The 27,243-nt window shown below is 47.8% G+C and overlaps 1 protein-coding gene across 28 annotated transcripts in view; it reads right to left on the reverse strand.

The window, feature by feature from the left end:
• The window catches only part of MICAL3 (microtubule associated monooxygenase, calponin and LIM domain containing 3), a 238,472-nt gene extending 213,632 nt beyond the window's left edge, over nt 1-24,840 (reverse strand). For 23 of the 28 annotated variants that reach the window (XR_010133093.1, XM_055374887.1, XM_063704563.1 and 20 more), the window contains exon 1: nt 1,926-2,039. The gene's annotated coding sequence lies outside the window, so the exon portion shown is untranslated. Of the gene's footprint in view, nt 1-1,925; nt 2,040-24,559 lie in introns of those variants that run through there. The other 5 variants (XM_063704562.1, XM_031005636.2, XM_055374866.2 and 2 more) reach the window with 2 other exon arrangements.
• Nucleotides 24,841-27,243: the final 2,403 nt, after the last annotated feature.

The following is a 27,243-nucleotide window of genomic DNA, read 5'->3' on the forward strand; positions in this document are numbered from 1 at the left end:
ATATCATCATCCCCGGGTCTCTCAAACCCAAGGAAGAGAGGAAAAATTTACTTTTATGTTTATTGAACATCTGCTATGTGCCAAGGACTATGTGCTAAGTTCTTCACGTACATTATTTCCAAAGCCCATTTCCTCTTCCACGCCTAGTAACACCATGGAATAACCACCACAGAACAGGATCATCTCAGGTGGGGAGGGTGGGGGGAAGAATCACAATATGCAGTCAAGTTTAAGACGTTTCAAATGTTAGCGCTGTAAACACAAATAAACAGCCTTGACTGAGGAACCAGGTCTAAGTTCTGAAATATCCTTTACAGGAGGAACACACAAACCATGTCTTTCCTATAATTATGAAATTAACTCACGCTGTTGAATACACTATAAAAAAGATTTAAAACTTCTAAACCTGGAGCACAAGAAAAACTCACTATAGGACTTGAACAATCTGGGGCTGGATTTCTGACCTGAGAAGTACATCTGGCAATCAAATATGGAATGAACGGCATCCTCTGAGAGGGCTGCAGAGATGTGCTCACGGGAGAAGGTAACCACAATGAACTGGCCTGTGTGCGGCCAGGTAACCAGAAGGCGGGGCTTTCCCGCAGGCGGCAGCGACTGTAGGAAGATGTCTTTCTCAGCTTAAAACCTAGTTCATCCTCATCCCTGGGGTACAACGACTGTCTATGGAGCAAAGTGTCAGATGGGACCAAATACACATTGGTGGCCTGATATTCAAATGTCATCCTCTCCATGCACATCCCACTAAAAAGAAGCTTAGGGGGAAAAAAAAAAAAAGCTGTCCACCTGTCCACAGTTGACCTTCATTCCTCTACATCAACCCGTTTCACATAAATCACAATTAACATCTGCATTAAACACCATTAAAAGAACACAAATGTGGTTTGAACTCTTGGACATACTTTCTCTGCATTCAGAGTCAGGAAAACCAGCCAAGATATGGGGCTGGTCCCCGCCCCTTAACGGGATGCGGCACAGAGGCCTTGCCTGAGGGGACTGCCAGACCCCTTCGTCCCGGCTACCTACTGAGCAAGCGGGGTGGCGGCTCACCAGTGCCGCATGCCAGGCGGAGGGTCTCGCTGCGGCTGGCTTTCTGCTAGGCCAGGCAAGCCCGGCTCCGTGTAGGGCTCCTCAAGGTGGTTTCTTAGCTGGGAATTTCCCATGTGCCCCGGAGACCTCCAAAAGCGCGGTCCCCTCGGAAGGCAGCTAGGGAAGGGGCATCACTGAGACTAGAGGCGAAGGCGGCTGCGATCGCCCGGCCGCGCCCACCGCCCCCACAAACGGAAAGGCGCGCCGGGGTCCTCTCGGCCACCTACCTGCCAGGGTCGCAGGAGCCCACGCTTGGCGCACGCTAGCTCCAGGCCGGGGCAGCGGGACGGGGAGGCCCCGAGGGCCAGGCCGCGGAGGCAGGACCCGGCGGAGCCTCAGCCCGGAGCCTGCGGACTCCGGTAAAGACAGAGACCTCCCCCGCCCCAAAAAGCACCCCCCCACCCCGCACCCAGAGCCGGGCTAAGCCCCCACCCTCCGCCTCCCGCCTGAAGCGGGCAGTCTCCCCGCGCTTCCCCGCGCCTGCTGCCCCGGAACTCGGGACCAGCCGGCGAACCTGGCCACGCATCCTCCGGCGGGAGGTGACCACACGGGAACGCGAGGAGGGGGCTTCCTCGCGCCCCGCCGTCCGGACGCAGGGATATAAGCGCAGCCGGAAGGAGGCGCCCGTGCCGCGGCGGGTCCCGGCTTCGGCGCTGCCCGGGCGGGAGGCTCGGCGCGCGTCCGCTCGCGGGGCCACCCGCTCCAGAACCGCCTGCCGGGACCAGCCCGGGGCCCGAGACCCCGAGCTCGGGCGCGAGCAGGATGCGGCTCCCCGGGGACGGTTGGCGCGGGTCGGAGTCCCGAAGCCCCGTTCTTACCTCTGCCTCATACTGCGGTGTCCCTCGGCGCCGGCGTCGCTGTGGCCGGTCAGTGCCGCCCTGTCCCGCAGCCCGAGCGTCCGGCGCGGTAAGCAGCACCCGGAGAAGCGGCGCAGCCGGGGGATGGGCGGGCACATGGAAGGGCGGGGGTTGTGGCCCTCGGGCCGGACCACGGGACCCCAGCCTCGGGGGCGAGATATCTCAGTACACCTCGAAAACTGGCAAGCGGCCCCCGTCCTCAGGGACTCCATTGCTACTTGCACGCTCAGTCTTGCCAGAATCTCACGGGATATGTGCAAAAGGCAAAGAAATAAGCTGTCGCCACGCCCTTCGTCCTTTCCGTCCCCCCGCAGGATCCATATGGTACATTCCTTAAAGCCCAACGGAGACGGGAAAGAGCTGATTGGTTGGGAATCTTGGAAGGGGCGAGAAGCCACATGAAGTGGCCAATGGAGAAACCCGGTGGGCATATCAAAGCCTGCCAGCGGAGAGAAGAGAGGATGTATTTAAAGGGGACTTGTTGGCCGGGCGCGGTGGCTAACGCCTGTAATCCCAACACTTTGGGGAGCCGAGGCATGCGGATCACTTGAGGTCAAGAGTTCAAGACCAGCCGGGCCAACATGATGAAACCCTGACTCTACTGAAAATACAAAAATTAGCCGGGCGTGGTTGCACGGGCCTGTAGTCCCAGCTACTCTGGAGGCTGAGGCAGGAGAATCACTTGAACCCGGGAGGCGGAAGTTGCAGTGAGCCGAGATGGTGCCACTGCACTCCAGCCTGGGCAACAGAGCGAGACTCCATCTAAAGAAAGAAAAAAAATAATAATAAAGGAGACTTGTTTGTTGCTCTTAGTTGCCGCAAAATGAAACTAGGATTTTCATTCTAGTTGGGAAGCAAAGAGGTTAGGGGGAATTTCAAATTTTTGGAGGAGGGCGCTAAGAGAAAATATAGAGCAGAGGCCGGGCGCGGTGGCACATGCCTGTAATCCCAGCACTTTGGGAGGGAGGCCGAGGCGAGCAGATCACAAGGTCAGGAGCTCGAGGCCGGCCTTACCAACATGGTGAAACCCCGTCTCTACTAAAAATACAAAAAATAGCCAGGCATGGTGGCGCGCGTCTGTAATCTCAGCTACTTAGGAGGCTGAGGCAGGAGAATCGCTTGAACCCAGGAGGCGGAGGTTGAACTGAGCCCAGATCGTGCCATTGCACTCCAGCCTGGACAACAGAGTGAGCCTCTGTCTAAAAAAAAGAAAACGAAAATATAGAGCGAATTGAACCAAATATATCTTGTATGACCTTGAGCAGGTAAGTACAACCCTCGGCCTCAGTTTCATCATCTGGTCCAATGAGGATACTGGACTGCACTTGGTGTCTGATGGCCTTCACACACTTCATGTGTGATCCTATCATCCTTTGCACAGGAATAGCAATACCTGCAAATATTCTTCAACTTTGGGCATTATCCACTATCTTAAAGAACTTTAGGCTGGGCGCAGTGGCTCACGCCTGTAATACCAGCACTTTGGGAGGCCAAGGCAGGCAGATCACGAGGTCAGGAGATCCAGACCATCCTGGATAACACGGTGAAACCCCATCTCTGCTAAAAATACAAAAACAAAATTAGCTGGGCGTGGTGATGGGCGCCTGTAGTCCCAGCTACTCGGGAGGCTGCGGCAGGAGAATGGTGTGAACTCGGGAGGCGGAGCTTTCAGTGAGCCAAGATTGCACCACTGCACTCCAGCCTGGGCAACAGAGCAAGACTCCATCTCAAAAAAAAAAAAAAGAACTTTAGTTGAAAGTCGATAGACTTTCTGACACCTACTTTCAGCGACAGTATCAACCCCACCTTTGGTAAAGACGAATCCCGTCTTCTTTCTGGGTCCCTCATCTCTTGGAGAAGAATATTCTTCTTATGTGTGGGGCCCTCCACCTCCAAGTAGTTCATAATTTCTACTTCTCCAAGAAGCACCCCTTTCTCTTCCTTCTCCCTTCCTTCTCATAATCAGACAAAACTTCGATTAATAATTCATTCACCCAATGAGCTGTCCACAATTCCTGCCTTCAGCAACAAACCCCACTGCTCACCCCTCCCTAGAGCTACGAAAGTGCTCATCCCTAACTCAGTCTGTGACAACCATTCAACTACACATGGCCAATTGTGCTTTCATCCACACTACAAGCCAAATTTCAGACTTTCTAACCACTCCATGGGGTCTGCTCTGTTTTAGAGATTTACACCAGCCTGCTAGGCTTACAATTTGGCTACCAAGCTTCAGCTCCATCTTCTTTAGTTCAGAACTTTTCAACCTCCCAACAGCTGGTCACCCCACCGCCACTCAACCAGCTTCCAATCACGTAGGGAGTCTGGGATACCCTTTCTTTCTTTCTTTTTTTTTTTTTTTTTGAGATGGAGTCTCGCTGTGTTGCAAGTCTGGAGTGCAGTGGTGCCATCTCAGCTCACTGCAACCTCTGCCTCCTGGGTTCAAGTGATTCTCCTGCCTCAGCCTCCCAAGTAGCTGGGACCACAGATGCCTGCCACCACACCTGGCTAATTTTTGTATTTTTAGTAGAGACAGGGTTTCACCATGTTGGCCAGGATGGTCTCGATCTCCTGACCCTGTGATGTGCCTGCCTCGGCCTCCCAGAGTGCTGGGATTACAGGCATGAGCCACTGCGCCTGGCCCCTGGGATAGCCTTTCTAATACCTCCAGATAACTCACCTTCCAACTATAATCCAAAGAGCTCTGGAAAGTGCATCCCTCCATGAAGCCTTCCAGATTGATTGCCAGAAGCTGCTAGCTTACAGAGCTTCCATTTCTACTCTGTGCCTTGCCATAACCCAACTGTCCATGCTCTCTGCCCCAATATACATTTCTTTTTTTTTTTTTCTTTTTCTTTTGAGACTGAGTTTCGTTCTTGTTGCCCAGGCTGGAGTGCGTGATCTCAGCTCACCACAACCTCCGCCTCCTGGGTTCAAGCGATTCTCCTGCCTCAGCCTCCCGAGTAGCTGGGATTACAGGCATGCGCCAACATGCCCAGCTAATTTTGTATTTTTAGTAGAGACGGGGTTTCTCCATGTTGGTCAGGCTGGTCTCGAAATCCCAACCTCAGGTGATCCACCCTCCTCGGCCTCCCAAAGTGCTGGGATTATAGGCATGAGCCGCCGTGCCCGGCCAATATACATTTCTTATTGACATATTTCCCTGTCTCCCTGATGGCCACAGCAGCAGCAGCCACAGCTTACATTTATTAAGTGCTCACTATGTGCTAGGTACTGTTGGGAAGTGCTTTGCCCGCATTATTTAACTTCACCCTCATATCAATTCTGTGATGTTCCTTATTATTCCCCTTAGTACCGTTTTGCCTTCCTGAGGAAAACACAAGAGCTTAGTGAAACTGATCTGCCCGAATGCACACAGAGGTCTGACATCTAGTGCCCCCACCGTAACTCCACAACGCAATACTGTCTTGAGTTTCTTAAGAATCTACTGCATGCCAGATGAAAGATAATCTCATATATTTACTTATTTATTTTTATTTCTATTTTATTTTATTTTTTTTTTTTTTGAGGCAGAGTCACACTCTGTCACCCAGGCTGGAGTACAGTGGCACAATCTCGGCTCACTGCAACCTCTGCCTCCTGATTTCAAGCGATTCTCATGCCTCAGCCTCCCAAGTAGCTGAGATTACAGGCTCGTGCCACCACGCTTGGCTAATTTTTATATTTTTAGTAGAGATGGGGGTTTCACTATCTTGGCCAGGCTGGTCTCGAACTCCTGACCTCAGGTGATCCACCTGCCTCGACTTCCTAAAGTGCTGGGATTACAGGCGTGAGCCACCACGCCAGGCCTCATACATTTATATTATGTTTACATTTATTTCTATACCTATAATATCATTTCAGTCTCAAAACAGTCATGTGAGGACAGTTGGTAGAAGTCTATTCACAGATGAGGAAGGAAACTACAGCTCAGAGAGCATGACCGTTTGGCTAAGGTAGCAAGGCTGGTAAGTAACTGAGCCTGGCTTTCCACACTGCATTCTTTCCACTGCAATTCCTGCCCCCTGCGTGAACACAACCTTTTTACATGTAACAACCAGAGAAGGAGGAAACAAATACAAAATAGCAAAACCTAAGCCACAGGGTTTAGGGAGTGTGGTACAAGGAGTGCTTACAGGGGGCCAGAAAACAAGTCAAAGAAGACTTCTATGAAGGGTGAGATCACTGTGGACTTCTTTATACTGGTTTGTTGTTTATATTCTGCCCATGAGAGTGTGTCTTAGACACATCTGGCAGATTCAATAGCAAAAGGCCACAAAACTGCCCCGTACCGCTGGAGTGCTGGTGGCTAGAATTAGCCCCATGTCAACGAATAAGGGACTTCTGTGTGCAATGCTGCTGCCGACCAGTTTGGGAAAGTTCTCAACTGGCTGTTTAGCAAACTATCCTGCTCCACCGGCAGTTTTAACACTCCCCTGCAAATACAGGCTGGGCTCATTATTTCTTCTTTTTCAACTGTTGACATCCTCACAGGGTTGGAGAGCCTAGCAAAATTGTGTGGGAGCAGCAAACTTTTAATATTGATTAAGCAGCCTGAACAAGGTAATTGTGAGGCCAGTACTTCTGAGTTGTTCTTTGCCAGGTCCAGCCATAGTCAATCAAGTTAATTCTCACTCCCATAGCTCTCTCTTTTCTCATCCCCAGAGAGCTCTAAAATGTCTCTGCTTATGTGAGTGCTTTCTTTAGGCATTCAAACATTTATTGGGCACCCACTACAAGCAAAGAACTGGCAGCTTGTGTGGGGTTATCCTGATGGATCCGCACATGAAGTGTGTACTTAGTGCATGGGGTGATTAAATATCAGACCCCCTTCCGTAAGGAAGGAATCTGCCTGAGCACCTCAGAGAGTGCAAGTGGATCCCATCTACGGCGAAATGTAGGTGCTCATGTTGGGAAGTCTGCCCCCCTAGAAGGAGAAGGAGCACTAGGTTGAGAAATGGCCCTGGGTTGGGGAGATGGGCAGTGTCCTGCGGAGGTGAAGAGTGCCCAGAAATAACTGGACACATAGTAAACAATAGGGAGAATCATCTAATTCAATCCACAGTGGAGCCGGTAGAAGATTTGTGGAATATGCTATCTTATTTTCAATTTAAAAAATATTTTCTGGGCTGGTGACGGTGGCTCATGCCTCTAATCTCAGCAGTTTGGGAGGTCGAGAAGGGCAGATCACCTGAGGTCAGGAGTTTGAGACCAGCCTGACCAACATGGAGAAACCCCGTCTCTACTAAAAATACAAAATTAGCCAGGCGTGGTGGTGTATACCTATAATCCCAGCTACTGGGGAGGCTGAGGCAGGAGAATCGCTTGAACCTGGGAGGTGGAGGTTGTGATGAGCCGTGATTGTGCCATTGCACTCCAGTGTGGGCAACAAGAGCGAAACTCTGTCACAAAAAAAAAAAAAAAAAAAATTCTGATTTCTTTTTTTGTTTTGAGACGGAGTCCCTCTCAGCCACCCGGACTGGAGTGCAGTGGTGCAATCTCGGCTCACCGCAACCATCATCTTCTGGGTTCAAGCGATTCTCTCGTCTCAGCCACCCGAGTAGCTGAGATTACAGGCACCCGCCATCATGCCCGGCTAATTTTTGTATTTTAGTAAAGACAGGGTTTCACCATGTTGGTTGGCCAGGCTGGTCTTGAACTCCTGACCTCAGGTGAACTGCCCTCCTCAGCCTCCCAAAGTGCTAGGATTACAGGCGTGAGCCACCGCGCCCGGCCAATTTTCTGATTTCAAAAGTAATACATGTTCATTGTAAAAGAATTTTTTAAATAAAGTACAAAAAATAAAAATACCCATTACCTTCACCAGCATATCGTTGTTACCATTTTGATGTATGTGTTTTCTTGTATTTTTCTGTGTACATGTGTCATATATCTTGTTTTTCTGTATTACCTTTTTAACAAAATTTGATCAAACTGCTTTGCAATCTACTTTTCTACTTAATAGGCTAGGAATTTTCCTATGCTATTCTACATTACTTAAAACATGATGGTTTTTTTTTTCTTTTTTAGAGTCAGGGTCTTGTTCTATTTTCCAGGCTGGAGCGCAGTGGCACAATCATAGTTCACTGCAGCCTTGCACTCCTGGGCTCAAGTGATCCTCCCACATCAGCCTCCCAAAGTGCTAGGATTCCAGGCTTGAGCTACTATGCTCAGTTTTGTTTTTGTTTTTGTTTTTGTTTTTGACTTAAACCAGTTTTGATCAGCTATCTACCACTGGCTAGCAAAGTAAAAAATACATGATGCGGCCGGGTGCTGTGGCTCACGCCTGTAATCCCAGCACTTTGGGAGGCCGAGGCGGGTGGATCATGAGGTCAGGTGATCGAGACCATCCTGGCTAACAAAAAATTAGCCGGGCATGGTGGCGGGTGCCTGTAGTCACAGCTACTCGGGAGGCTGAGGCAGGAGAATGGCGTGAACCCGGGGGGTGGAGCTTTCAGTGAGCCGAGATCGCGCCACTGCATTCCAGCCTGGACGACAGAGCGAGACTCCGTCTCAAAAAAAAAAAAAAAAATGCATGATGGGCTGGGTACGGTGGTTCCCGCCTGTAATCTCAGCACTTCAGGAGGCTGAAGCAGGTGGATCACTTGAGGTCAGGAGTTCGAGACCAGCCTGGCCAACATGGTGAAACCCCATCTCTACTAAAAATACAAAATTAGCCTGGCATGGTGGCAGCCTGCCTGTAATCCCAGCTACTCAGGAGGCTGAGGCAGGAGAATCGCTTGAACCCAGGAGGTGGAGATTGCAGTAGCAGAGATCGTGCCATTGCACTCCAGCCTGGGTAAAAAGAGCGAAACTCCACCTCAGAAAAAAAAAGCATGGTGCAATAGGAGCTCAGTCCATCCCTTCCAAGCATTCCAAATAGCACACCCGTGACTGCCACCAGTTCAGTTTATCATGAACCCCAAGGGCATTCAGCTTTAAGCAATCTCCAGGGAAATCCCAAGCCATGTGTAGTCTAATGGCTCCCAGGATGCCTGGACTGGCTCAAAAGCCCATCCCATCCTATCCATTGGATGAGAGAGTCAAGAAGGAAGAACAGAGTGGTTTAGAACAAATTGATTCCTGGGCTGCATTCATAGTCCTGTGGACCTACTGAAGACTTGAAAGGCTCCATGTTCTTGCCCCTCTTCTACACGAAGGGACTGGTTTGGAACCAACTTAATCTTCTGTAGAAAAGCTAAGAAGATCCATGGATTGGTATGTCTTAGAGCTCGAAGACATCATTCTAGGTTCTGGGGTTTATTTCTAGGCTAATATCTCATAGTGAGGTTTAGGAAAATTATATATCTTTTACTTTTTAACTAATTCCAGACTGATTTGCATGTTTTCACCCTGCCAGGAAGAAGGAAATTAAGATTGGGTGTGGTGGCTCCACCCGTAGTCCCAGCACTTTGGGAGGCCAAGGTGGGAGGATCACTTGAGCTGAGGAGTTTGAGGCTGAGCACCACTACACTCCAGCCTGGGCGACACAGCGAGAGGCTGTCTCTTCAAAAAAGGGAAATTAAAATGCAGCTTGACAAAGTTGCAAATCTACTTCTGCATTAGTTTCTCACAATATAATGGTTCAAAATTGGGTGGTTTTTCCCCTAACTGATTGGCATGTGTATGTTCAGCAGTAGCCAGAAATTCTGTGCAGTGGAAACAGACAAAACCAAGATGGGACTATGCAGAAGAAATCTCTAGTTACCAAGGCACTGCAAAATAAAGTCTACAATTGCACATCACAATCATCACCAAAACAGAGATTTCTAGAGTCCTTCTGTAACTTGCAGGAAGACTCCTTCCCTAAGCCAATTTGGCCTGGATTCTTGAAAGTCTCTGGGAAACACAGCAAATTTTATAAACAGGGTTTTTCTGGACTTATATTCTCATATTCACTACATCTAAGAAAAATTTATAAAATATATATTATATATATAAAGATATATTAAAATACACACACACACATTCTGTAGGACTTGATTCTTTGAACACAGACCTTAGAGCTCTGTGCTCTGCACTAGACAGGAGTAAATGCTATACCTCTGCAGAACTAAAACAAGTAAACTTGCCCTTGTCATTGGTTCCTTTTGCAGTGAGGAGGGGAAGTCTTTCTAGTCCTACCTTCCTCCACTCCTCAGACATGTTGCTATTAAAGATAAAAACAGTAGGCTAGGCATAGTGGCTCATGCCTGTAATCCCAGAATTTTGGGAGGCCGAGGCAGGAGGATCAGCTAAAGCCAGGAGTTTCAGACCAGCCTGGGCAACAAAGCAAGACCCTGTTTCTATAAAAAACACAAAACTTAGCTGGGCCTGGTGGTGCATGCCTGTAGTTCCAGATACTCAGGAAGCTGAGGCAGGAGGATTGCCTGAGCCCAGGAGGTGGAGGCTGCTGTGAGCTATGATGATGCCAACTGCACTCTTGTCTGGGTAACAGAGTGGGACCCTGTCTTTAAAAAAAATAATAATAAAAAAATAAAAACATTGGCTTCAAAATTACATGTGGTCAAATTCAGCCCAATTGGGTTCTATCTGAATATGACTTATTTTACACAGCTCTGTTTTCAATTGTGAAACAAAATGACAGAGGGAAAGGACTGAGGGAAGGGAAGGGAGGGGAGGGAGGGAAGCAGGGAGAAAGCATATGATACTTCCCATTTAGGAAGTGGAATAGTGGTAGAAGAGCCCCTGATAAAGCCTCAGAATGGAACTAATGAACTTGAAACTGCCAGCATGCACATCGGCATTTTCAGATTTCAGAGAAGACGCACCTGAGGGGAGGAGCCTCTTGTAGGGAAGGGAAAGATGTCAAGCCTTCCTTTGTCCTGTGCACAGGACAGACTCCAAATCTTCTCTTCGCTCCCATTTGAGATCATGTGAACCTCTGTTTGATTTAAGCGTCTGAGCCTTTTTCTTTCATTCATCCCTTGGTGTCTGTGATGGGCAAGGCACTTGTCTGGTTGCTGAGAGCTGTGCAGAGGACAATTAGACATAGGGTCTGACCTTAAGGAGCTAACAATAGTGCAGGGAAAGTGAGACTTGGATAGGGAGAGTCTTTGTCAGGTGGAAAGTGCTGTCTCAGACTGAGAAGCCTTCCATCTAAGAGAGCAGGGAACGTTCTATAGAGGAGGGGGTATTTGAGAGGTCCCTCAAAAGAATGGTAGGATTTCATGGGGAGATGAAAAAGGTATTCTGAGAAGTGAGCTTCCCCTTTTCTTATCTTAGCTCCCACTGGCAGAAAAGGAGCAGAGTTCCTTCCACCTTGAGCCAGAGATTTTCAGGCAAAGCACCTCACTGCTGGGAGGTGGAGACTTGGAGCGTTAGAAAGAAGGAGAATTGAGAAGGTTAAATACTAACATGTTCACAGCCAGGTGAATAGAGGGATGGGTGGGGAGTTGGGTGTTTCAAAATTACATTCATTTTGCTTATTTGTACTTTTTCATTTGGGAAGAGAATGGGGTATGGAACATACTTTTGTAATGGGGAAAAAATAAACACAATTGTAAAATAGCAGCCCTTCCCTGGCAACAAAAAGAAAAAACAAACAGGAAGAAAAGAAAAGCAATTGAGAAGAACCTGCATATCTCTTTGAGACTGAATGTCTCCTCTGTGCTCTGGCAGCCTCAGCGATCACAGGCCTGCAGTGCTGCTTTTGGCCCTGCTTGGAAACCCCCATGTGAGCACCAGCAATTGCAGCTCGGCCTCCAGGGACTGTATCACAGCACAATCATTGATTTTCATAATCAATGCCATCATTGACAAGTAGGCAGAGAGATAAATGCTCTAAAATCGTCTAGGCCCCTTGGGCCAGATGTTCCCAGCCTTATCAAGAAGAGAGGCTGGCTGGGCGCAGTGGCTCATGCCTGTAATCCCAGCACTTTGGGAGGCGTAGGCAGGCGGATCACCTGAGGTCGGGAGTTCGAGACCAGCCTGATCAACATGGTGAAACCCCATCTCTACTAAAAAATACAAAACTAGCCAGGCATGGTGGCACACACCTGTAATCCCAGCTACTCGGGAGGCTGAGGCAGGAGAATGGCGTGAACCTGGGAGGTGGAGCTTGCAGTGAGCCGAGATCGCACCACTGCACTCCAGCCTGGGCGACGGAGTGAGACTCCGTCTCAAAAAATAATAATAATAATAATAAAATAAATAAATAAGAAAAAATTTTTAAAAAAAGAACTTAGAGCAGCGTCTGGTGGCTCACACCTGTAATCCTAACACTTTGAAAGGCCAAGGTGGGTGGATCACCTGAGGTCAGGAGTTCAAGACCAGCCTGGGCAACAGGGTGAAACCCCGTCTCTACTAAAAATAGAAAAATTAGCCAGGTATGGTGGCGGGAGCCTATAATCCCAGCTTCTCAGGAGGCCGAGGCAGAAGAATCACTTGAACTCGGGAGACGAAGGTTGCAGTGAGCAGAGATTGTGCCACTGCACTCAATCCTGGGCGACAAAGCAAGGCTCTGACTCAAAAAAAATTAATAAATAAGAAGAGAAGTTACTTTTTGTTTCCTGAAAAGCTTCACTTCCTGACAATGAAGGCCCTGAGGAGCGAGTGGACAGCTGGCAGCTGGAAGTCATCAGTGGGGAAAGGCAGAGGTACCACTGCTGACTCTACTGGGCCTCAGGCCTCAGCCCTCATGGAGAGGGACCCTCTTTCAAACTTTTGGAGGGGTAAGGGAGGGCCAGACAGTGCTGAGACCAAGGCGATGGTGGTGGGCGGGGGGCCTGAAGTTCCATCATCTAACTGGGCTTCTTCACGGGTGCATCGCCCATAAGTGCCATATTGATTCCCTCAGCTCCCAGGGCTGCCAGATAGGGCTGGGGTGGCCAGAGCCTCCCAGCCAGTCTCCTCCTGCAGGAGCACCTTGTCAGTTTACCTCAGATATTCGCTGCTCAAATACCATCTTCTCTGTGTATCACAACATGACACGCCTACGAAGAATGCTGAGATAGGATTTCTAGATGTACTGTTACATGGTGATTTACTGGTCTGGAACTGCTGCCTCACAGGTGGTCATGTGAAAACACCACCAGCAAAACCAAGCATTTATGGAGCCACTCCCTTGTACCAGGTCCTGGGCTGGGACGTCTGACTGCCCAGCTCCACGGTGGTAACTGTGGCTTTAGCCTGCCCAGCATTCAGACCCCCTTGCTTGGTATCAGTGCCTACATCTTAGCTTCTATTGTGGAAACTACCTTTCCCCCACTGCATGCAGGTCTGGTGGGCATGGGGATGGAGGCACCTTGCTCTCCATCCATGAGGAAGGCAGCACATGGCCCAGCCTCGTCCAGTCTGACCTGTCTTCCTGGAAGTTGAGTGTCAAGCAGAGAGCCACAGAACTGAAAACAACCGGAGCTGCTTCATGCAGTCAAGAATCCCCTGAAGAAACAAGGCTGTTACCTCCCTATTCTCGAGATCTCTTCAGCTGGCCTGGCTCTCATCCTTTCCAAGACCTGGCTGTTTGCTTTGCATTCAGTTATATGAGCTAATTCATATCCTTCTAATAAATGTCTTCCATCCTTCTGCAAAGTTAGCCCTAGAGTATATTGCTGTTGTTTACAATCAAAAAGCCCTAGAGGTGTACTCTCCAATTCTCTTAATAACCTCATTTTCTGTCATTACCCCTGTTTTAGTACAAGTAGCTGAGCTTCAGAGAAGTTAAAAGATGTGCCCAAGGTCACACAGCTAATGAGTGTCACAGTCAGAATCTGAACCCAAGTCTGTCTGATGTGGGGTCATGACAAGAGCATGGGTTTTCTTGGGAGAGAAAAATGACTTCAAATCCCCACTTCCCGCATAAAAATGCACAATGGGTGTAGCAATGCCGAAGCCACAGAGCCGTTGAGGATGGATGGAGGTGATGCATAGGAAAGCACATGGCCTAGGGTATGTGCTTAGTAAACAGAAATGCCTGTCCCTAAGAATGAAAATTATTTTATCTGCATAGTAAATTAAAGTGATTGGCACTTTTAGTCCAAAGATTACTGCTTCTGAGTTGATCCAAATACAATCTCTCTATCTCTCTCCCCCTCTATTTTTTTAAAAAGAGAAACAAGGTCTTGCTATGTTGCCCAGGCTGGCATGCAGTGGTACAATAACAGCTCACTGTACCCTTGAACTCCTGGGCTCAAGCAATCTTCTCACCTCAGCCTCCCCAGTAGCTGGAACTATAGGTGTGTGCCACCACACCTAATTTTTAAAGTTTTCGTAGAAACGGGGTCTTACCATGTTGCCCAGGCTGGTATCAAACTCCTGGCCTCAAGCAGTCCACCCACCTCAGCCTCCCAAAGTGCTGGGATTATAGTCATGAGCCATCATGCCCGACCTCTCTCTCTCCCTCTCTTAGACACACACACACACACACACACACACACACACACACACACACACACACACACACTTCTTGGTTTCCTGTCTGTGGAAGTCCTACCAGAAAATTCAGATGCCCTTAGGAAAAAGAGCACAGGGTGCGCATAATACAATCGAATTCTCCCATCCAACATGCCTTGGGAGAAGGAATAGAGTAAGAATTTTCATTCCTGTGAAGGATGATGAAAATGAGGCACTAAGACACTAAATATTTATCTCGAGGTTATGTAGCAAACCAAAGGTTCAGGAGAACCCAGGAACTGTATATTAGGCCATTCGATCTGAAAATACCAGAGCCTGGAAGGAAGAGAACAGCTTTTCCAAGTTGTTGGCTTTGTTCCTGCTCTTACCTTCTTCCCCTTCCCTCTTTCCCACTTCAAAAGAAAAAGCTCCATCACTTAAACATCCACATTAGGCACATTTCTAAAAAAGCTTCCCCAGAGCTCTATTCGTTACATACCCTTCTTTCCCCTAGGAGTTGTGACCTACTTAAAATATTCTTACAATTCTCTTAATGGGGGAAAAAGTCCCCAAAGATATGTTCCCTATGCTGGAAAAATTAAAGTCCTAAAAATAAGCAGTTAAAGAGAAAGTGTTAGGCCGGGTGCAGTGGCTCATGCCTGTAATCCCAGCAATTTGGGAGGCTGAGGCAGGTGGAGCACGAGGTCAGGAGATCGAGACCATCCTAGCTAACACGGTGAAACCCCATCTCTACTAAAAATACAAAAAATTAGCCAGGCATGGTGGCGGGTTCCTGTAGCCCCAGCTACTCGGGAGGCTGAGGCAGGAGAATGGCATGAACCCAGGAGGTGGAGCTTGCAGTGAGCCGAGATTGCGCTACTGCACTCCAGCCTGGGCGACAGAGCGAGACTCCATCTCAAAAAAAAAAAAAAGAAAAAGTGTTGCTTGTACTAAGATTTCTGATGCTTTTTCAGAGATAAATTCAAGTTTTCCCAGGCCTGTGATTGTGAAAAGTACAACTAAAAGATGGCCTTGGCATTTATTCAGCAGTCAGTAGATATTCACAAACTACCTGCCGTAAGCAAGGACTTCACCAAAGTTAAATGACAGCAAGAGGAAAGAAGACCCACACAGCTTGGATTTATTCAACATAATTGTGACTCTTGGGATTCTTCTGGTTTCTGGGGCTTAGAAAAAACATTCTACTTTGTAATATATCATAATTTCTGAGATTTCTCTTTTCTTCTACATTCATTTCTTCCAATCTCAAAGGTTTTATTTGAGGGTGCTTTGTTATTGAAAAGGCAGTATAACAACAGCAAGAGAATTTTACAAATTTAATATTTAAGACTCATCTTTTTTTTTTTGAGATGGAGTCTCGCTCTGTCACCCAGGTTGGAGTGCAGTGGTATGATTTTGGCTCACTGCAACCTCTGCCTTGTGGGTTCAAGTGATTCTCCTGCCTCTACCTCCCAAGTAGCTGGGATTACAGGTGACTGCCAGCAAACTCGGCTAATTTTTGTATTTTTAGTAGAGAAGGGGTTTCACCATGCTAGCCAGCTGATCTCGAACTCCTGACCTCAGGTGATCTGCCTGTCATGGCCTCCGACCACGCGCGACCCCAAGACTCATCTCTAATCCATCACTTCAGCACAGCTATGGCACAGGCACACAGATTATTACAGTTATGAACATGATGTGCTTGCTATGTTCTATTCGCTATTGTTCCTTTTATCAAAAGTATTTTCCATGCTTCTTTCTACATGCCTCTTGATTTAGGCTTTGGTTGTGAATGCAAGATATTCCATTGTATAATGTACCAACAAAATTTTAAACTGTCCCTATAATATTAGACGTTTCAGTGATTTCTACTTATTTCTATTATAACCAACACAACAGAGGGTATTTTTTATGCATCTGAAATTTAAAAAACCTTTGTTAACTAACTTTATTGGGATAAATTCCTGGGTCTGGTAATTTTATGGCTTTTCCTATATAGTGGTAGTAATTTTATGGCTTTTCCCATATATTATCATGTTGCATTCCCCACAAATGTTATCAATTTGTAATGCAACCCACAATAAATATGGAATTTTACTGCAACCTCAATAGCATTATGTTGCGGTTTTGAAAAATTATTAACCATTAGCAAGAAGCATAACAGTATAATGGTGTTGTAATTTGCACTTTTGATTGCTATCAACAGTGAACACATATCAATGTTTTGTTCATTGCATTGCCTCATGTAGATGAATTTCTTTTTATGAACTGTGAATTTATCCCTGGAGAGTTGTTTTTTGTCCTCCAGTCAGGTTTATTCAGGTATAATTCACATATCAAAAAGTTATTCTTTTTCCTGTTCAGTTCTATGACTTTTAACAACTATAGACAGGTCACTGAATGGTTCTATGATCCTGAAAAGTCTCCCTCTGTGCCTTTGTAGTCACATTCTCCCTCCAAACAGCCCTTGGCAATCACTCTTCTATTTTCTTTCCCTATAGTTTCAACTTTTCCAGAGTGTTATATAATTGGAATCATACAGTAGACAGTTATGCACAGAATTGTAATGTTTTAAAACTCTTTAAAATGTTTCTAGGCCGGGTGCGGTGGCTCACGCCTGTAATCCCAGCACTTTGGGAGGCCGAGGCGGGCAGATCACGAGGTCAGGAGATCGAGACCATCCTGGCTAACACGGTGAAACCCCGTCTCTACTAAAAATACAAAAACTTAGCCGGGGGTGGTGGTGGGCGCCTGTAGACCCAGCTACTCGGGAGGCTGAGGCAGGAGAATGGCGTGAACCCGGGAGGCGGAGCTCGCAGTGAACCAAGATTGCGTCACTGCACTCCGGCCTGGGTGACAGAGCGAGACTCTGTCTCAAAAAAAAAAAAGTTTCTTTTCTTTCTGCAGTATTCAAAATGCTTTATTAAAGGTTTGTTTGGTTCAACATCAAAAGAGCAGTATGTAGTGGGGGGAACAGAAATTGTAACTAATTTACCACTAACTTTCTTGCACCACCACACTCAGGAAAAAAGCCATATAGAACCTGGCCTTCCAAAGGCCCAAGTCAGTCCTTGAGTCTCTGCCTCTCCCTTGTCCACAATCCCACGCCCATTCTCCTTTTTTGAAATGGATTATTGGTTTAACAGAGGTTAACATTTTTTTTTTTTTTTTTGAGACGGAGTCTCGCTCTTCTTGCCTAGGCTGGCGTGCAATGGCGCAATCTCGGCTCACTGCAACCTCTACTTCCCGGGTTCAAGTGATTCTCCTGCCTCAGCCTCCTGAGTAGCTGGGATTACAGGTGCCTGACACCATGCCTGGCTAATTTTTTGTATTTTTTTAGTAGAGATGTGGTTTCACAATGTTGGCCAGGCTGGTCTTGAACTCATGACCTTGTGATCCACACACCTCTGCCTTCCAAAGTGCTGGGATTACAGGCATGAGCCACCGTGCCTGGCCTAACAGAGGTTAACTTTTAATTTGTAATATATAATGCAAATATTTCCCCCACTCTGTTCCTTTTTCATTTGATAGAATTTTTTTTTTTCTTGAGACAGAGTGTCACTCTGTCACCTGGGCTGGAGTACAGTGGTGTGATCTCAGCTCACTGCAACCTCTGCCTCCCGGGTTCAAGTGATTCTCCTGCCTCAGCCTCCCGAGTAGCTGGGATTACAGGTACCCGCCACCACACCCGCCTAATTTTTTTTTTTTTTTTGAGATGGAGTCTCGCTCTGTCACCCAGGCTGGAGTGCAGTGGCTCGATCTCCGCTCACTGCAAGCTCCGCCTCCCAGGTTCACGCCATTCTCCTGCCTCGGCCTCCCGAGTAGCTGGTACTACAGGTGCCCGCCACCACGCCCGGCTCATTTTTTGTATTTTTAGTAGAGATGAGGTTTCACCATGTTAGCCAGGATGGTCTCGATCTCCTGACCTCGTGATCCACCTGCCTCGGCCTCCCACAGTGCTGGGATTACAGGCATGCCACCGCACCCGGCCGTATTTTTAATAGAGACGGGGTTTCACCATGTTGGCCAGGCTGATCTTGAACTCCTGACCTCGTGATCCGCCTGCCTCGGCCTCCCAAATTGCTGGGATTACAAGCGTGAGCCACTGTGCCCGGCCGATAGAAATTTTAAATTTAAATGAACACAGTTTTCCCCCATGGATTCTTTTAACTTGAAAATTATCCATAGATCTAAAATATATTGAATTCTATTTTTTTGCTAGCTCTTGAAGAATTTGACCTTTTAATATTTCATTTTGATTCAACTCCAGTTTCTGTCAGTATTTGCTCAAGGTAACGACTTTAAAAGTTTCTTGACCATGATTCATAATAAGAAATATATTTTGCATCACGATTCAGTGTACACAACAAAAATATACATATACAGGCTGGACATGGTGGCTCACGCCTGTAATCCCAGCACTTTGGGAGGCCAAGGCAGGTGGATCACCCGAGGTCAGGAGTTTGAGACCAGCCTGGCCAACATGGTAACCCCATCTCTACTAAAAATACAAAAATTAGCAGGGTATGGTGGTGGGCATCTGTGGTCCCAGCTACTTGGGAGGCTGAGGCAGGAGAATCACTTGAACCTGGGAGGCGGAGGTTGTAGTGAGTCAAGATTGTACCACTGCACTCCAGCCTGGGTGACAAAGACTCTGTCTCAAGAAAAAAATAAAAATAAAAAAATCTATCTATCTATCTATCTATCTATCTATCTATCTATCTATCTATCTATACACACACACACATGCACACATACACACACACACAGTATACAAAACTGAAACACAAATCTCAGGACACAAATCTTCCCTTCACTACACGTATACACTCTGGTATTTTCTATTCTTTCTTTTTAAAATGGCCCACCTGGCCAGGCACAGTGGCTCACGCCTATAATACCAGTACTTTGGGAGGCCGAGGAGGGTGGATCACTTGAGCCCAGGAGTTGGAGGCCAGCCTGGAGAACATGGTGAAACCCTGTCTGTACAAAAAAATACAAAAATTAGCTAGGCATGGTAATGCATGCCTGTAGTTCCAGCTACTCAGGAGGATGAGGTGGGAGCATCGCTTGAGTTGGGAGTTCAAGGCTGCAGTGAGCTGAGATCACAACACTACTGCACTCCAGCTTGGGTGACAGAGGGAGACCCTGTCTCAAAAAAAAAAGGACCCACCCAAGATCAATATTCCATTTTTCCCCAGACAAACTCCATAGACATTAATGGTTGTATTATTGTGTATTCTGTCACATCAATGAAAAGTTCTGAAGTGATTACAGTTATCCATGGCAAATCATTGGATATGGTGGGGAAAGTGGAAATATCTATTATGTCGGTTGGAAATAAGAAAGACCTGCCTATGAAAAGGGTGATCAGACCAAGCGCAGTGTCTCACGCCGGTAATCCCAGCACTTTGGGAGGCCAAGGCAGGCAGATCACCTGAGGTCAGGAGTTCGAGACCAGCCTGGCCAACATGGCGAAACCCTGTCTCTACTAAAAATACAAAAATTAGCTGGGCATGGTGGCACACGCCTGTAATCCCAGCTACTCAGGAGGTTGAGGCAGGAGAATTGCTTGAGCCTGGGAGGCGGAGGTTGCAGTGAGCTGAGATCGCGCCATTGCACTCCAGCCTGGATGACAGAGCAAGACTCTGTCTCAAAAACTGAAAAAAAAGAAAAAAAAAAAAGGGTGATCAGGGAAGCTTTGGCAGAATCTTGGAATGCGGCTTTTTTGGAATTTTCTACTACAGAAAATGAGACTGCTGCTGATTTTTTTTTTTTTTTTTTTTTTTTTTTGAGATGGAGTCTTGCTGTCGCCCAGGCTGGAGTGCAGTGGCGCGATCTCGGTTCACTGCAGGCTCCGCCCCCCGGGGTTCACGCCATTCTCCTGCCTCAGCCTCCCGAGTAGCTGGGACTACAGGTGCCCGCCACCTCGCCCGGCTAATTTTTTTGTATTTTTAGTAAAGACGGGGTTTCACTGTGTCAGCCAGGATGGTCTTGATCTCCTGACCTCGTCATCTGCCCGCCTAGGCCTCCCAAAGTGCTGGGATTACAGGCGTGAGCCACCGCGCCCGGCCAGCTGCTGATGTTTTTAAGAGGACAATTTTAGAGGCAGATAAAATTGACAGGGCAGCTTCCCAAGGAAAATCTTCGTGCTCAGTGATATGATTCTACTGCAAAACCTGAGGACACTGGGAATATCTTCCACCTGAAGAAACAAACTCCCATCATCCTTTAAGATAAACTACACTTCTTTTTCCTTCTCTTAACCTGAAAGATATATTTTGGGTCAGAGATCCTCTCCCTTCAGATTATGTTAAATTCTGACTGTCCAAACGAGTGCACTTCCATTTTCAAATTTTAAGCAATCATATTTTCAATTTATATATGGTATTTCTTAACATTATGACCAAGAGTTTTATCGGCATTAATTTTTCAGTGTAGTTTGTTGTTTAAAATAATGTAATCATCAAAATATATTGTTACACTACTATTAACCAGGCTTCAATATATCAGTGTTTATTTCATGGTGTTAAATGTATACTTTCAAATAAAACGGCTGTAAACCTTTAAAAAGTAAAAAAAAAAAAAATAGGCTGGGTGCGGTGGCTCACACCTGTAATCCCAGCACTTTGGGAGGCTGAGGCAGGCAGATCACTTGAGGCAGGAGTTCGACACCAGCCTGGCCAACATGGTAACCCCATCTCTATTAAAAATACAAAAATTAGCCGGGTGTGGTGGTGGGCACCTGTGGTCCCAGCTACTTGGGAGGCTGTGGTCCCAGCTACTTGGGAGGCTGAGGCACAAGAATCACTTGAACCTGGGAAGCGGAGGCTGCAGTGAGCCAAGATCTCATCACTGAACTCCAGCCTGGGTGACAGGGTGAGACCCTGTCTCAAATAAATAAATAAATAAATAAATAAATAAATAAATAAATAAATAAATAAATAAAATGGCCCACCAAGTTGATTTCATGACTCACTGATGAGTCACAATCCACAGTTTAAAAAAGTGTGAAAAGGGAATTTATTAAAGCCACACAATGTCTCCACTAGTCCCACTCTGAGTTTAGGTAGCACCCTAAAGATGAACTGATATACATGGGTTAAGCTGGATCAACTGGACATTTTCCCCCAGTGGCCTGTGCAGTAAATTGCCCTTTTCAGAGAATAGATATTGGTGGTCGTGGCAGGGAGGGGTAATAGAAATGAGATATGGTTTTGCTATTCCTGGATTAGCCATCTACTGGGCTGGCAGCCCTCACATGGCTGGGCTGCCCTGTCTCGTGAGATGGACCAGCCTTGAGGTGACCTGTCAGGAAAGGACATTTGGGCTGGAAGTAGCAGAAGCCTCTGTGAGCCATCCTTCACGCAGAACTAGTCAGGAGCAGCTCCCGCTCAGCCAAGAGAGTGAAGCATGCCCATCGCCCAGCTCAGCCTGGTAAGTACTAGGGAAACCTGTGGGAGGCCCAGGTGAAATGAAGGCATTGTCTCAAGAGGTCAGGTTGACTCCAGGAAGGAACAAAATGATGCGTGCATGGCTATGCACAGACTAGAAAAGCAAAGACTAAAGGGAAGGATGGAAGTTGTTCTAACTGTTTTGGGTTGCTTGGAGGGAGTGGGGCATGGGAGAGGGAGGGAGTGTGTAGTCAGTGCGTGGGAATGCAGAAAGGAGCATGCAGAGACAAGCAATCTGGTAGGCCACGTGGGAGACTGTGGCCATTCTATGGTAGGGAGACCCTTCCCGGCCACTCCCTCAGTGGCCCTGGCACATTAAGCTTTGTTGTCCACATTGGGTGGGTTGTGTGTGCTTTAAACAACGTGTTAATCCCCTTGCCTATTTATGAGGTGTATGACTGAGCCGTGCCCAAGGGTTTCAGAAGATATGGTACCATCATTTATACCTATCTCGCAGGAGATCTTAACCCCTTCTCTACTTAACCCAAATGAAAGCGAGGTCATTGGGAAGCTGTGCCTGGTGAAGTTCCGGCACCAGGTGGGTAGATCACATTTTCTAGTGTATGTAAAATTTTAACATTTCAGACCCCCAGTTTTAAGACTTTATCTAATTTCCTTGAGCCCCTTAGTCATTGTGAACTCGCTGTGGAGTGTCTGCCTCCACCTGCCTTGGTGTTTATGAACATTCATGGTAACTTTAGAAGGCAAGGGTTAGAGGAAACTTTTTGCCGCCCACCCCCAGTCTGCAACAGTACCTGTGGGGAAGATTTTACCCTGGGACTCCAATTTTCAGGGAGAGGAAGTTTCTAGGATTTCCCATAGGCTTACGAGGGACTCGTCATGTGGAAGGATTTTAGGCCTGAGAAGGATAATAACACTTTATAATTTCTAGGTGATCTTATTTGTTGCCTCTTCCTTCTCCAGAGTGACTACTGCATTCCGACCCCCCCACCCTTTTTTTTTTTTCTTTTGAGACAGAGTCTTACTCTGTCACCCAGGCTGGAGTGCAGTGGTGTGATCTTGGCTCACTGCAACCTCCACCTCCCTGGCTCAAGCTATTCTCATGCCTCAGCCTCCCGAGTAGCTGGGACTACAGGCATGCACCACCACACCTGGTTAATTTGTGTATTTTTAGTAGAGACTGAGTTTCACTATGTTGGCCAGGCTGGTCTCCAACTCCTGGCCCCAAGTGATCTGCCTATCTCGGGCTCCCAAAGTGCTGGGATTACAGGCCTGAGCCTCTGCGCCCAGCCCCCTCTTCTGCTTTCTAAGTGTCCATTCTCCTTGTAGTGAGTGGGTGGTGGGGGTATATACACATGTGACTCTGGTTAGTACATAGGCAGCCATGAAGTCCACAAATGTACAGGGAGCCACAGCTTTCATGCTACAGACTTGCAAAGGTATGCATCTGCTTTCCCCTTGCCCTGGAATATAGATCAGAACACTTCATTTAGTGAAGGGACCTGTTCCGAGAGTGATGATCCCTCCCTCCTTTGAGACACTGCCTTCATCCTGAGCTTCTTGGAGCAGCCCAAGGCCCTGCCAGCTCTCTTTGCCTGTAGCTTGTAGGCATTTATGACAGTTGCATACCCTGCCCTCCAACGGCAGCCTGAGAGACTAAACTATTACCAAGTTCACCTGGAAAAATGTCACCCTGATTGATTAGAATGGTGGGTGGCCACCTTAGCTCATTAGAATCACCTGGGAAGTTAAAAAAAAAAAATCCAGTATGCACTCCAAATTTTCCCACCACCACTCCTCCCCACAAAAAGAAAATTTAAAAAATCCCAGTGTTTGGGCCATATCCCAGACCAATTAAGTCAGAATCTCCGGGGATTGGACCCAGGTAGCAGGATTTCTAAAAATCTCCCCAGCAGCCAGGCCTGAGAGCTAATGAATAGCACCACAGGGCCCAGCCTTTCAGCCTACAGCTTGTCTCGGTTTCACCCTTTTTTCATTTCTTTACAACAATGAAAATTCTAAATAGTTGATCACAGTGCCAGACCAATAAGAAAGTATTTTAGGGAGGAGAGAGGAGGGAAGGGGTTGGCAGGCACGGAGAGGACTTGACACACAGAAAGCATTTTGCTATGGAGTCATAACCATTTGATTCTAAGACACATGCAGCCTCCAGAAGTCATGCGGCCCCGCCCTCTGCTTCCAGGAGGGAATGAACTTGGCCGTCCTTTTGTTGCACACGCCCGGGAGCTGCGCCGGCGCAGCGCGCCCTGCAGCCTGGGAGCGCAAGCGTGTGCGCCACTGGTCCTGGGCCACCACCGCGCGCCGCGGGCGGGTGCAGGGCTCCTCTGCCGCAGGGAAACCGGCGTTCCCCGCGCAAAGCAGCCGCTGCTCCTAATAAGCTCATGGGTTCACCGCGCTGAGCTAGCCAGAGCGGACCTGGCTTCGCCAAGGGCCTGCTGGCTGTCCTGACACCTGGCCTACCTCGGGGGTGCCTGGGGACGCTCTTCCTTTGACTGCGGGATAGAAGCACAATGAAAATGGGGTGGACGTGGCTGGGAGACAGCCCTGCTCTCCGGCAGGCTCTGGGGAGTGTGTGGTACGTGGCATCCGCACTGGTGGGTGTCGTGCGATGATCGAGACACGGATACTGGGTGTCTTTCCCACTAGGGGAGAGAGGGCTGCGTTTAGAGGGAAACGAAATAGATCCGAGAAACACAAAGATGTCACAAAGGAAACGCTTCCCCATCGTAAGCAATCTAAATAAGTGATTCTTAAAAGACATCCAGCAAAACACATAACCTTGTCATTTAGATTCGCTCGCCCACAGGGGGACTGGAGGGTACTCACCGACTAGGGCTTCACAGCCGCATCACCGCCGGCGGTGGGCGCCTGCCTCGGCAGGGGCAGGGTGGGTGCCCGCAGGGCACAGGTGCCGCCGTGGCTGCTCGCACAACCCCTGCAGCTGCGATCCCGCCCAGTTAGCCTCGGGGGCTGCACAGCCCAGCCCCCTCGCCCAGGGCCCAGGGGTTCTCAGGCCGCGCGGCGAGGACGGAGGGCTGCCCCGGGCGCCTGCCTACGCGGGCGCTCCCCGCCGGGACTCCGCCGGGGCTGCAGGAGCGCGCGCTGCTGGCTGGGCGGGCTGCGGCTCCGCGCGAGCGCCGTGGCAACGCGAGCGGGCGCCCCCAGGAGGCCGCGGAGATGCGGCGTGGGACGCTCGGGTGAGGCTCAAGCCAAAACCAAACCCAGACCATTTCTCCTCCTCCCCATCTTTTCATTTTCTCCCCTTCTCCAACCCCTTCCTCGACACACGTTACTAGCACCTCGAAGGTTGGAAATTCCAGCACTCTCCTGAGGCCGCTTCCCCAGCGAATCCTGCTAACCACACAGTCGGTGGTCGCTGTGTGTTCGAGCACACACCTCCTTGCAGTGGCTTCAGCACCCAGGTCTCCGGGAGCCAGTGAAGGAACCAAGTGTTGGATACTGAGCAAGTCGCGTAACATCTGAGTAGTCGTGAAATTTCAACGGTATAAAGGACACGACGTTGTCTTACAGATTGAAAAATGCTATAAAATGAAGTTCTTACTGTTACTATGATGATGACCCTGGAGATCAGCGCAGAGCCCTGGGGGAGGGCTACAGTTGCAAGCGCTCCAAGGATCAGATCGCGCACTCCTCCCCACCGGAGAGAACCTCTTGATGCCGGAACCCGGGCAGCCTCTTCCACACTTCCAGCCAGCTCCTTCCACACTTCCAGCCAGCCCCGGCATTGCCACAGCCCGTGGAGCTGGACAGAAGTCCACCAGGCACTAAAATAAGTTAGATGGAAGACGGGATGGATTTGACCAAATTCCTATCAGCATCTGCTCATTATAATTGCAACATTATAATCAGAGCAGAAAGAAGCCCAGAGATTATTTTGTCTTCAAGGATCATTGGCCTCAGTATTATCTCCATCTGAAGCTGTGTTGTCCAAAGCAGATTGACTCCAGCCGGCCAGCTCAGAAGAGGGCCGACTCTGGGCTGGCGACTCCTTGAGAAGGGCTCTCTCTGGTCCCAGGTGGTATTTACTTAACCATATCATCATCTGCTTCATTCGTGTTCCCTTCATTTCCATCATGTGAGGACGGGAACTGACAGGGCCAGGGTGCCGGCTCAGAGGCAATCTCTGCTCATCCTCTGGAGCCACACTTCATCACCCAGCCACTCTGTCCACTAATGTCTCCCCACCTACAAACCTGCAGGTGTTCTGCCCCAGTACTAGAATAAGGGAACACATTTTTACTGAGCTCTGACAATGTGACTGGGCTTTTCAGGAGCTATTTCATTTAATTTTTAATGTAAAACATTGTTTTACATATTAAGAACCTAAAAGCACAAACAGTAAGTAACTTGCTTTGGAAGCTTATGCAGCGAGATAAGTGGTAAAGCTGCAATTCCCAGTTTTGTTTGATGCCACAGCTGAAGGTGCAAGGCCATCTGGGCACGGCCTGCGTGGATATTAGGGAAAAATGTCCTAAAAGGTCCAGAATCTCTAATAATTTCTCCTACTTCTCATTTTATTTTATTTTTGATGCTGGAGATTTTTTTTTTTTTTGAGTCAGGGTCTTGCTCTATTGCCCAGGCTGGAGGGCAGTGGTGCAATTTCAGCTCACTGCAACCTCTGCCTCCCAAGTTCAAGCGATTCTCCTGCCTCAGCCTCCTGCATAGCTGGGACTACAGGCATGCACCACCACACCCAGCTAATTTTTGTGGAGATGGGGTTTTGCCACATGGCCCAGGCTGGTCTCAAACTCCTGAGCTCAAGCGATCTGCCCTCATCAGCCTCCCAAAGTGCTGGGATAACAGGCATGAGCCACTGCACTCGGCCAAAACATTTATTTTAGAAAAACTGAAAAATATAGAAACATAAAGGAAGAAAAGCATTCATAATCTCATCACCTAGACAAAGCCATTAGTAATATTCACATTTCTTTCCAGTCTTTTTTCTAGCTTTCTAGCTTTAAACTAAGTTGAGATAAAACCACACACACACACACACACACACACACACACACACACACACACAAGTGCATCCTGCTTTTTGTTAAAAATAACTTTGTGGGAAATTCTTCCTCCTTTGAGGATTTTTAAAAAACATTAATTTAAATGTCATACAATATTTTTATCATATGAGTATCTCATAATTTCCCTTTTATTGAATATTTCCAACTTTTATTGATTGTAAATAATGGCAATAAAATTTTTTCTTCATAAATCTTGCCCCCTATGTGTGAATAATTTCCTTCCAGGTGAGTCCCAGAAGTGGAATATTGAGTCCAAGGGTATTAACATTTTAAAGACTTTCCAATCCTCTCCAATGGGGATATCCAACTCACCCAGCCCCGTTCCCCACAGGACCTGCACGGTCCCACTCCACTGCCCTCCACACATCTGTTGTGCCCTCACCTGGTATATAGCATTTAAATTATTTAGCTCACAAACTCTTTGGGAAACTAGGGTTAGTTCTTTGTAGCTTTTTGGTTGATTATTTT

Source organism: Gorilla gorilla, chromosome 23 (assembly GCF_029281585.2).
Source record: "Gorilla gorilla gorilla isolate KB3781 chromosome 23, NHGRI_mGorGor1-v2.1_pri, whole genome shotgun sequence".
NCBI lineage: Eukaryota > Metazoa > Chordata > Mammalia > Primates > Hominidae > Gorilla > Gorilla gorilla.